At 36.0% G+C, this 10,501-nt stretch overlaps 1 non-coding gene across 1 annotated transcript; it reads left to right on the top strand.

Annotated features, from left to right (window-relative positions):
• Positions 1-9,711: 9,711 nt before the first annotated feature.
• Positions 9,712-9,818, top strand: LOC141675799 (small nucleolar RNA R71). The gene has a single exon (XR_012556432.1). It is a non-coding gene; the product is annotated as a small nucleolar RNA R71 (small nucleolar RNA).
• The last annotated feature ends 683 nt before the right edge of the window (positions 9,819-10,501 follow it).

The following is a 10,501-nucleotide window of genomic DNA, read 5'->3' as shown; positions in this document are numbered from 1 at the left end:
TGTAACATGATTACACAATAATAGCTTTTAGTAATTTAATTGGTCAAGTGATTAGAACATATGTCGATCTCTCTCGAGTATCAACACTCACAGAAATCCAGTGATACTCTCGCATTCATATTCATTCGGCTAATCGTATGTGTGCCTCTAACTAGTACACCATCTCTCGATCTAGTACCATTATTGTATATAATTAGTCTATGATATTGGCCAATTACACAAACTAAGCATTAAAACATAACAATTAGAATCACTTAAACCAGTCAAAATACTGTGAAAATCAAGCCATTATAGTGGTATAAACATGGTTTTCCCCTGCACCCTAGATTACAACTACTCACTCATGCTAGGAATAAAAAAACAAGGAAAATAATTTAGAAAGCCATATAAAACATATACTAAAATAAACAAAGAAGATAAAGAAGTACCTCAAACTTATATTATTGAAGAACAAGTATCCAAGGTAAAGAAAGCTATGAAAAAGATGAACCAAAACCCTAGCTCCCAATAAAGGCACGTATGTATCTATGTTCTCCAAGCTAATAATAATCAAAACTCACTAACTAATAATAAAATCTGATGTTATGTCTAATAATCAAAGTATTTTCTTATTCTAATCAAATTACAAGAGACACTTCTAAACCGAATATGATTCTTTTGTAAAAATTCGCAGGTCTCTGTTTTTTCCTGTTTCTGGGCTGCTCCCGCTGGGTTCTCCTTACTTGACCATCTCTGAATTAAAGAAAATTCCGTGGGCTTCGCGTGAACTGTAAGATCATCAAAATCGGACTTCTGGATCTCTAGATACGGCCCAAACAATATTTGCAACCCGTGTAGACATATAATACGAATTTTCTTCTATTTTTACTCTAAAATAGGACTTTTTGCTCCAAATCATTCCGAGTCTAGAATTTCCTTGTAACCTACAATAAAATATCAAAATCTATTAAATAAATATACAAATCAATGCAAAATAGAATTAATATGAGAGTAAAATCATATAAAATATATATAAATATACTCTATCATTTATGTGGTTCATTTTTAGCCACATATTTTGAATGATATAAAGTCTACACAGCAGCAGAAGCAATCAGATTTGTTCTATTCATCTTCTCTCCCAAAGAGCTGAAGATTTGCAGCATAGAGATACAGAGGAGATATCTGTATCAGTTATTCTTCTCACCGGAGTAACGTTATAATGCCTGATTTAACTCTTGTATATTCTTAGGGGCATTATAAATGTTACCCAGTAATTAAATCCTTAGACAAACAAAAGGTAGATAATTGTATAGGATTTAATTTGTTGATCTTTGTAGAAGGTAGAAACTTTGTTGTTCTTAGATTGTAGTCGGTTAATTTATTTACCGGAGTGTAGCAACACCCCTCGTGGATTTATATATGAATATATATTTCCCCGAATATCTTGTGTTCCTCGTTTTATTGTTCCAAACACTATTAACCTCAAGAACACGAAACCACTAACCGAACACTAAATTTTATATCCGTAAAAGATTCGAAAGAATTTTTTAATTTAGTGATTATCGTATTCAACCCCCTTCTACGATAACTCGGGACCTAACAATTGGTATCAGAGCTGACCGATTGATACACAAATCAGGATCCTTAGATAAATTTATTTTATTAATTTGTAATTACATAAATTTATTTTTTTAATTTGATTTAGCAAATTTATTTCATAAATTTAATTTAAATAAGTTTATTGTATGAACTTAATTTAAATGAATTTATTTTATAAATTTGGCTTAAATAGGTTTAGTTTTTAAATTTTAGTAAATATGATTTTTAATGTAGATTTATTTTTATGGTTAATTTAGCTGCCAATTTTGGTGGTTCACTTCGGCAACTTCTTGGCACCTCATTTCCTTCCTTTGTGTACGCAAGGAATGCAGCTCTTGTCCAGGTTATTGGCTTGGTTTTAGTTAATCAAATAACAAGTTAGTTGGAAGCTAATTGAAGGGTTCTTTTGTTTTGACTATAAAAGCTGCCAATTCTCGAGAAGTTCCTGGAATGCACACGCGGGAAATTACTTTCAAGCAATGAATTAACTGGCTGGAACTCACGCGCTGAACATTCACATGCAGGAGAGTAGAGCAATCGCAAGTTAGCAACCAACGCACCTGTGGACATCTAACTTGCGACAACAAACATTCTCCAGCCTGAGTTGCAGTTAAGGCAACAGCTACCCTAATTCTTAGTCACAAGTTATAATTAGTTTATAGGTCGCAAGTTAGCACTTATGTTCTAATCTGTAGTTACAAATTTTTATTTTTGATTTATTTATTTTTTCAGAAAGTTTAAAATTTCTTAAATTTAAATTTTTCTTGAATATTAATTTACGTTTTATTTTAATTTTTATGAAAAATCGAAATTCTTGAAAATTAATTTTTTCATAAATATTTATTTTTGATTAATTTATTTTCTAAGAAAATTAAAAATTATGGAAGTTTATTTTTTTTTAAATATAAAATTAAGGGTTCTCAAAGGATTGGTAGACTCGAGATTCCTCCGGGCTTTTAAAGATGATTTTAATCTTTCGAAGAAAATGAAGACTATGTGTTATTCAGGCTGAAAATTCCCGAACATGGAAATTGAAGATAATGGTTTTTTTTCCAATGAAAATGATTTCAAGACCTACAGACGAAAATTATGGAACTTCCTCAAAGTCTTACTCCATAGTATACCATTAGGTTTTCAGGTGCAGGAAAGGAATGAAATTTCTGCGGGTACAATTTTTCTCGAAGATTTTAAGACTACTCTAATGATTCCAGATTATACAGTCACAAAGTGGTTTGTGCCAATGCTACATTTATCCGGAAATCACAGAGACCAAAAAGGCAGGAATTGTGGAGGTCAGAGAGAATAGTGGGGACATACAAACATCTCAGTTACATGCAGTAGTTGGAACCTCAAAATAGAATGTAAGAGTTACTGATAGCTGAATCAGAGGAAGCTCAGGTAGAAGTACTTGAGGGACTGAATGTCAGGGCAGTGTTTCACATGTCAGGGAAGTTTAGTCACATCAGATTCACAAGGAATATATAAGATATATCCAAGGATCAAGCCTATCTATTCTGAAGCAGAGACTTTTACAGATTCAATTCAAAAAGGTGATTACAAGACTGAGATTTAGACATAAACAAGATTTGATAGCTATAGGTATGAAAAACAATATATGTCAAGTAACTATCAGGGGTTTTGCTACAACAGAACAAGAAGCTTGACAAACAAGGATGAGTAGGGACTCAGTTGACGAGTTGAGATAAATGTGGAATGTTTTCTTAGGGAAGCAGCCAGTCAAAACTTATAGTGCATGGGAAAGAGTTGGGAAGGATTAGATGATGAGAAGGAAGATCATGAATATCTTGTTTTCATAGCAATCTCTAAAGATGGTCCAACTCACATATCTCAGGTTTCAATTTCTTGAACCATTGCAATATTTTGCTCTCAATATTCAATACATGATAAGATCTTAGTGTTTAAATGTTTAACACTCGCACAAGCATGATAGCATCACACATAGATAATGCTGAACTAGTTTACTAGAATATTTGTCTGGTAACTAGAATTGATGTTTAAGTTGTGCATGTTACTTTAGATGATCTTAAATAATTGTTAGAATATTTGTTGAACATGATTAATTGCTTTAGTGAGATATATGTTTTCCAGCATATAAGACCTTTGTTTATGCTTATCTCATGTATCCTAATATAATGTTATATGCTCATTTATTTTGAATTGTTTGTTAAGACGTATTAGTTTATAATTGGATTGAGATAGCTAGATGAGATACATGATAGGATTGGACTAGATAGAATTAGTGATTTGTTTGTTAATTCTGTTTGTTCTATATAATGCATGTCTTGCTTAATTCTTATTTGTAATATTTCTGAATGAATGCCATGTGTTCTTAATGCAATGCTTGCTTATTTCAATGCCATGAATGCATCTCTTAGTACTTGCATTAATTATAGAAGAAGCATGTTTAGGATTACAATAGGACAAAGACTGCTAGTCCTCCTTATGTAAGGTTGGGACCAATTTTCCCCTAGCCTAGAGACAAATTTATCAAGGGTATTAAAATGGAGAAAATGGTCAGTCAAAGATAAGAATTAGTATGATAAGGTTGCAGCTGTTGTTATCTCTATTTATAGTAAAATCTCTAATCCATCTGGACCCAAACTGATAAGTTGGGTACCAAGAACTGTTAATCCATTTGTGAGTGCAGGACATAAAAAGTTAATTGATTCATATGTATTCTTCGTAATTGATACTCAAGGTATATGATCAAAGAAAGAGCCTCACAATCAAATGTGATCAACAAAAGCTCTTCCGTCAATAATCTTTCGAGATGACGGAAAAAGTTTTTATTACGGGACGAAGCTAAGCTATACAGAAAAAGGGATGTCATCATGGATTCAACAATTGCTATCACTGATAACAACTAATCATTGGAGTCACTGATAACAATTGAAGCATCTTTCTTACTGAAGAATCAAGGCACAAATCCTCTTATCAGATGGTTCTACAATAAAGGACAAAATGTCAATTCAATGAAGGATTAGTGTCTCATCTGAAGCAGGAAGGTTGAGAAGCTTGCTCTTCTTAGGGTAAGGAAAAGTTATGCCCGTGGCTAGACTGGAATTTCAGGAAACGTGAAGTATATGGTTTCTACTATTAAGCTTCATCTGAAAAAAGTTTAGTTATGGCATTAGAAGCTCTCACCCTTGAACATCAACTCAAGGAACTCTTTTGTCAAAAGGGGTTAGTGAGAGGACTGCCTCATCTGGAATTCAGAAGGATGATAAATGTGAGGCATGTGTTAGGGCGAAAACACACGCTAATATTCACGCAAGTATACGCGTTCGCAAGTAGTATAAGATATAAATCAGATTCATTCCCACAGAGACTGGTTTAGGTTAAGTTCAATTTATACACCTATGCAACAATGTATGGTTATCGCTCAATGCTAAGACAAATAACAAATTGGATTTTTATTAAACTAAAAGATTATACTAAATAACATTAACTAAGAGAATTGAGGTTGAATTACTATATATGACAAACATGGGATTCTAACTTCATTACTACTTCATTCAATAGCCTTATTATTTTTAACCTTAGCATGTGATGGTGATGACACTAATCAGATAACACGAAACTGATAAACGCCAACTTTCACTGCACGAGTACCATTCTACCAGACATCCACAAAAGAGATAGAAGCTGAATAGGTACCAATTATATTGAGACCCTATATGTCTATAGAATTTGACAACATAACGGTTTAAGCACAAGTTATCCATAATGATTACATAGGGCAAGTAAAACGGTTAGAGTTACCTACGAATCATGCATACACATACATGAACTTATGCTAGCATGGCAAGTTCTAAACCTCTATATTCACTGTTGCTTCAATAGAGATTAACATGTTATCTTATATGTTAGCTACACACATAAGACGAATTAGCATAACCAATACTAAGATATCAATCAATCACCACACACCAAGATATCGGAACAATTTATTTATTGAAATCCATAAGTAAATCCGCTAGAATCCCATGACAACGATTAGTTCATAATTGAACTCATCGTCACCATGGGTTCCAATGAAAGCATGGTATAAACAAGGTCTTAATAAACTCAATAATAATTAAAGTACGAAATGAGATCTAGGTTCAACAAGAACGAAAACGAGCATCCAAAGTTATAACTAATTCAAAGCATCACAAGTTAAAAACAAGATCTTCTTTTTTGGAGTTGTTCTGTGCTTCTAGGTCTTCTCCTTGGTATCCCAATCTTCCCGAATGATGAAAACCCTTTTTTTAAGCATATATATGCCCCTAGTGGACCTGGACCCTTAAAATCGTCAAATTCCACTCAAAAAGGCTTTTTCAGCGAAATCAGCGATCAGCCGCGCCTCAGGCAGCCGCTCTCCGGGCGGGTGCCTCAGCTCCCGGGCGGCCACCCCAGCTCCTGGGCGGCCGCCCCAGCTCCCAGGCGGGCACCTGGAGCCTGTCTAGAAAAAATTCTGATAAATCTTGTTTTGGCCATAACTTGAGTTCTACTCGTCAGAATTAGGCGATTCAACTGCCCACGCGAAGCTAACGAGATTATCTACAACTTGAAAATGGCCTTGGCTTCAAAATCTGATCACTTTTTACCATATTTCCTTTAAAAGCTCTTTTCTTCATTCAACTGATACCTGAAATGCAATAACACAAAAACACATCAAAATACCAACAACTTGAGTCCAAAACACCAATTTGAGCTTTGTAATAAAGCGTTCTAAGTGGATATAAAATCCACTTATCACACCCCCAAACTTGAATCGATGCTTGTCCTCAAGCATAAACAGACTCAAAACTATAAAACAAACTTAATGCATGAATGCAACTACGTGAATGCAACTAAATGATAATGCAATCGATCCCCTCAGAATAACCATAACCAAATGAATAAGCCAATACTTCTAAGAATGCAATGACTTTAAACAGAGCTCGAATAAATCCCACAAACCAACTCATAAACCAGAAACGTGCGTGTGTGGAATGCTTAGCAGATATCTCTCAATACTAGATCAATAACCATAACTTATCTATCATCGAAACAATCAAAAGTTTATAAACAGAATAGACAATAAACGCATTATGACTCATAACATCTCCTTTCTACTAGAGTTATACAAGGATTCACACTATTATTGAACACATAACAAAGATGCTTATTTGACCATGCAATAAATGAGGTCTCAAAAGACTTATGCAATAATACCCATGTAGCGAGCGTTAGGTTAGCGGATCCCAGACTATAAAAAGCCTTAGGTAACTAGGCACAAAGTCCCCTAGAACTTAATAACTCGAGTATTAAAGAGCTCACTCTTGATCAATTATGCATAAACACATACTTTTTTTTCTTTTTTTTCTCTTTTTCTTTTTTTCTTTTTTTTTGCAATATTTTCTGAATGAGTGCGTTTCGCTCCATCTCATTCAACCCTAGACTACTCATAAAAATATGAGCCGGCTACTAGCCATTTAACGCCTAGCCTTACAACAACTAGCAATGAAATCCAAGTTTTTCTCCAGATAAAAAAATCAGTGTTTTTACGTCATTACGAGAATATCACAAATTCTAAATATAACCAAGTGATTAAATCTCAACAACAAACAAGTATGATCATGATCTGGATCAAAAGCAACCCTATAAGACTTTGTGAAAATATTTGTTTCTAGCATGTAAATCAATTCATTAGGACTTAAATATCCCTATATTCGTCATCACCACACTCAAATCAACATCAACTTATCAAATATCATAGTTCATCTTAAGGGATCATGCTAAATATGCATGCAAATGTAACTATATGAAATCACATAAAAACAACAAATATGTCCTAAATGAGCAATCATGCAAAAATATGAATGAACTAAAACTAAACATACAATATGAATCTATATGAATCTATATGGACACACACACTACTAATCATTACATTATCACCCCCAAACTTAAAATTTTCAATGTCCTCATTGAAGGTAATAATAAGGATTTCAGGCATACCTAATTAGCAGGAGAGTCACCCTCTTCGGGTGGAGGATCAGGTGGCCAATCAACCTCGCCACCAGTGTCTCGGACAACAGTACCGAAAACGTGTGTCAAATCTTCATCAAAACGATGGTGAATGTCATGCATGGCCTCCATACACCTAATTACTCGCCTGTACTGCTCATCATCAACACCAGTCCTATCAACTACCTGCTGCATATGAGAAGAACCTTTTGTAGGCATTGGAGAGTTCGTTCGGCTACCCTCTATATCATCAAATATATATCCCAAGACCTTATCATGTGGTGCATCTAAGAATGAATAACTCAAGTGATCTGGCATTCGGTTGAGCTCAAGTGTGGGAGCTTCTTGAATAAATGGTTCAAAATGTTCCTGAGAAATTTCAGCTCTGCTAACCCAAGAGAATCGAATGGCATATCCAACTTCATCTTCCACGGAGGTGCATTCAAAACCTGCAATTGCTCTACTTTAAAGCACTCCTCTTTAGCTCTGGGTAACTTTATTTCCTTGAACACATTAAAAGTGACCTTTTGATCGTGAACCTTCATCGAAAGCTCTCCTTTTTGCACATCGATCATAGTTTGGCCTGTAGCCAAGAATGGTCTTCCCAAGATGATGGGAATCTTCTTATCCTCCTCAAAATCAAGAATTACAAAGTCAGTAGGAAAGAAGAGTTTATCCACCTTGACTAAGACATCCTCCACTATACCTCGATGATAAGTGATGAAACGGTTAGCTAGTAGCAATGACATGTATGTTGGTTTCGGATCAGGAAGACCAAGCTTCTTGAAGATAGATAAGGGCATCAGATTGATGCTAGCTCCTAAATCACATAAACACTTGTTGAACGACAAGTTTCCGATGGTGCAAGGAATAGTGAAGCTTCCAGGATGTTTAAGCTTCAGTGGCAACTTCTGTTGCAGCACAGCACTGCATTCCTCCGTTAGAGCAACGGTCTCTAAGTCATCAAGCTTCACTTTTCGAGAGAGAATACCTTTCATAAACCTCGCATAGCTAGGCATTTGTTCAAGAGCTTCAGTGAAAGGTATGTTGATATGAAGTTTCTTGAACACCTCCAAAAACTTCTCAAACTACTTATCCAGCTTTTTCTTCTGCAGCCTCTTAGGAAAAGGAGGTGGAGGATAGATCTGTTTCTCCCCTATATTACCCTCAAGAGGAGTGCGTTCCACAGTAGTCTTCCTTGGTTCCACCTCTGCTTCCTTCTGTACTTTTTCTTAAGCCATAACTGCATTTTCTGAAACTTGAGATTTTTCAGGCTCTTCGTCTTGCTGAATTTGAGGGCTTGCAACCTTTCCAGACCTTAAGGTGATGGCGTTCACATGTTCTTCAACTTCCCTCTTTCCTGGATTGGCTTTTGTATCACTAGGAAGCGTTCCTGGTGGTCAATTCAATAAGGCATTAGCAATTTGCCCTATTTGGTTCTCCAGAGTCTTGATAGAAATAGTCTGGCTTTGGCATATAAGAGCCTGGTTTTTGCACATAAGCCTCAACTCCTCCAATTCAGATTTTTCATTCGAAGATATACCAACATCATGATTTTGTTGTTGAATTTGGAGTTGTTGTTTTGGTGCAAATTGTTGCTGAAAACCAGGAGGGTTGAATTGTTTTGCTCCAAACTGCTGGAACGGCTGTTGCATCGCATTCTGATTGTTGCTCCAGCTGAAGTTAGGATGATTCCAGTTGTCAGGATAATAAGTGGCAGGAACTGGCTGCTGCGATCTCTGAAAGTTGCTCACAAACTGAACTGAGTCACTAGATATAGCGCATTGTTCCATCGCATGCGGACCTGCACAGAGCTCACAAACACTAATTATCTGCTTAACACCATAGTTAGCCAGAGAATCGATCTTCATAGATAATGCCTTTAGTTGAGCAGTGATAGTCGTAGCTGTATCTACTTTAAGAACTCCTGCTACCTTGCCCTGTGGACATCTCTGGGTTGAATACTGATATTCATTAGTAGCCATCAGTTTAATTAGATCATAAGCTTCCTCATAGCTCTTCGCCCATAAGGCTCCACCTGATGCTGCATCGAGCATGGGTCTGGACTGTGCTCCCAACCCATTATAAAAACAAGTGATGATCATCCAATCAGGCATTCCATGATGAGAACACTTCCTAAGCATCTCCTTGTAGCACTCCCAAGCTTCATATAAAGATTCTCCTGATTGCTGCACAAATTGAGTAAGAGCATTCCCAATTGCAGCTGTCTTTGCCATATGGAAGAATTTAGTAAGAAACTTCTGAGCAAGATCTTCCCAAGTAGTAATCGAACCAACTGGTAGAGAGTGTAACCAGCTCTTAGCCTTGTCCTTCAGAGAGAATGGGAACAGTATCAGCTTCACAGCATCTTAAGAAACACCGTTGAACTTGAAGGTGTCGCATATCTCAATGAAATCCCTAATATGCATATTGGGATCTTCCATTGGAGAACCCCCAAACTGGATTTAATTCTGCACCCATTGAATTATGCCAGGCTTGATCTCAAAGGTATTAGCTGTGATAGATGGCCAAACAATTCTAGATTGAATGTCATTGATCTTGGGTTGAGAAAAATCCATCAAGGCTTTCGTTCGTGCTGCTGGATCTCCCATTCAACTGAGTACCTGAAACACAAACAAATAAACTGTGAGAGTAAAAGAGTCCGAGTCAGTGAACTATAACGACCACTGATGACAAGCACATAAACTAAAAATTAACACCGAGCACCCGGCAGCGGCGCCAAAAATTTATTAGGGCGAAAACACGCGCTAATATTCACGCAAGTATACGCGTTCGCAAGTAGTATAAGATATAAATCAGATTCGTTCCCACAGAGACTGGTTTAGGTTAAGTTCAATTTATGCACCTATACAACAATGTATGGTTATCGTTCAATGCTAATACA

This window comes from Apium graveolens, chromosome 7 (genome assembly GCF_009905375.1).
Source record: "Apium graveolens cultivar Ventura chromosome 7, ASM990537v1, whole genome shotgun sequence".
Classification (NCBI taxonomy): domain Eukaryota; kingdom Viridiplantae; phylum Streptophyta; class Magnoliopsida; order Apiales; family Apiaceae; genus Apium; species Apium graveolens.
Note: the sequence above shows the minus strand (reverse complement) of the source record. Positions and strands in the feature narration are given on the sequence as shown.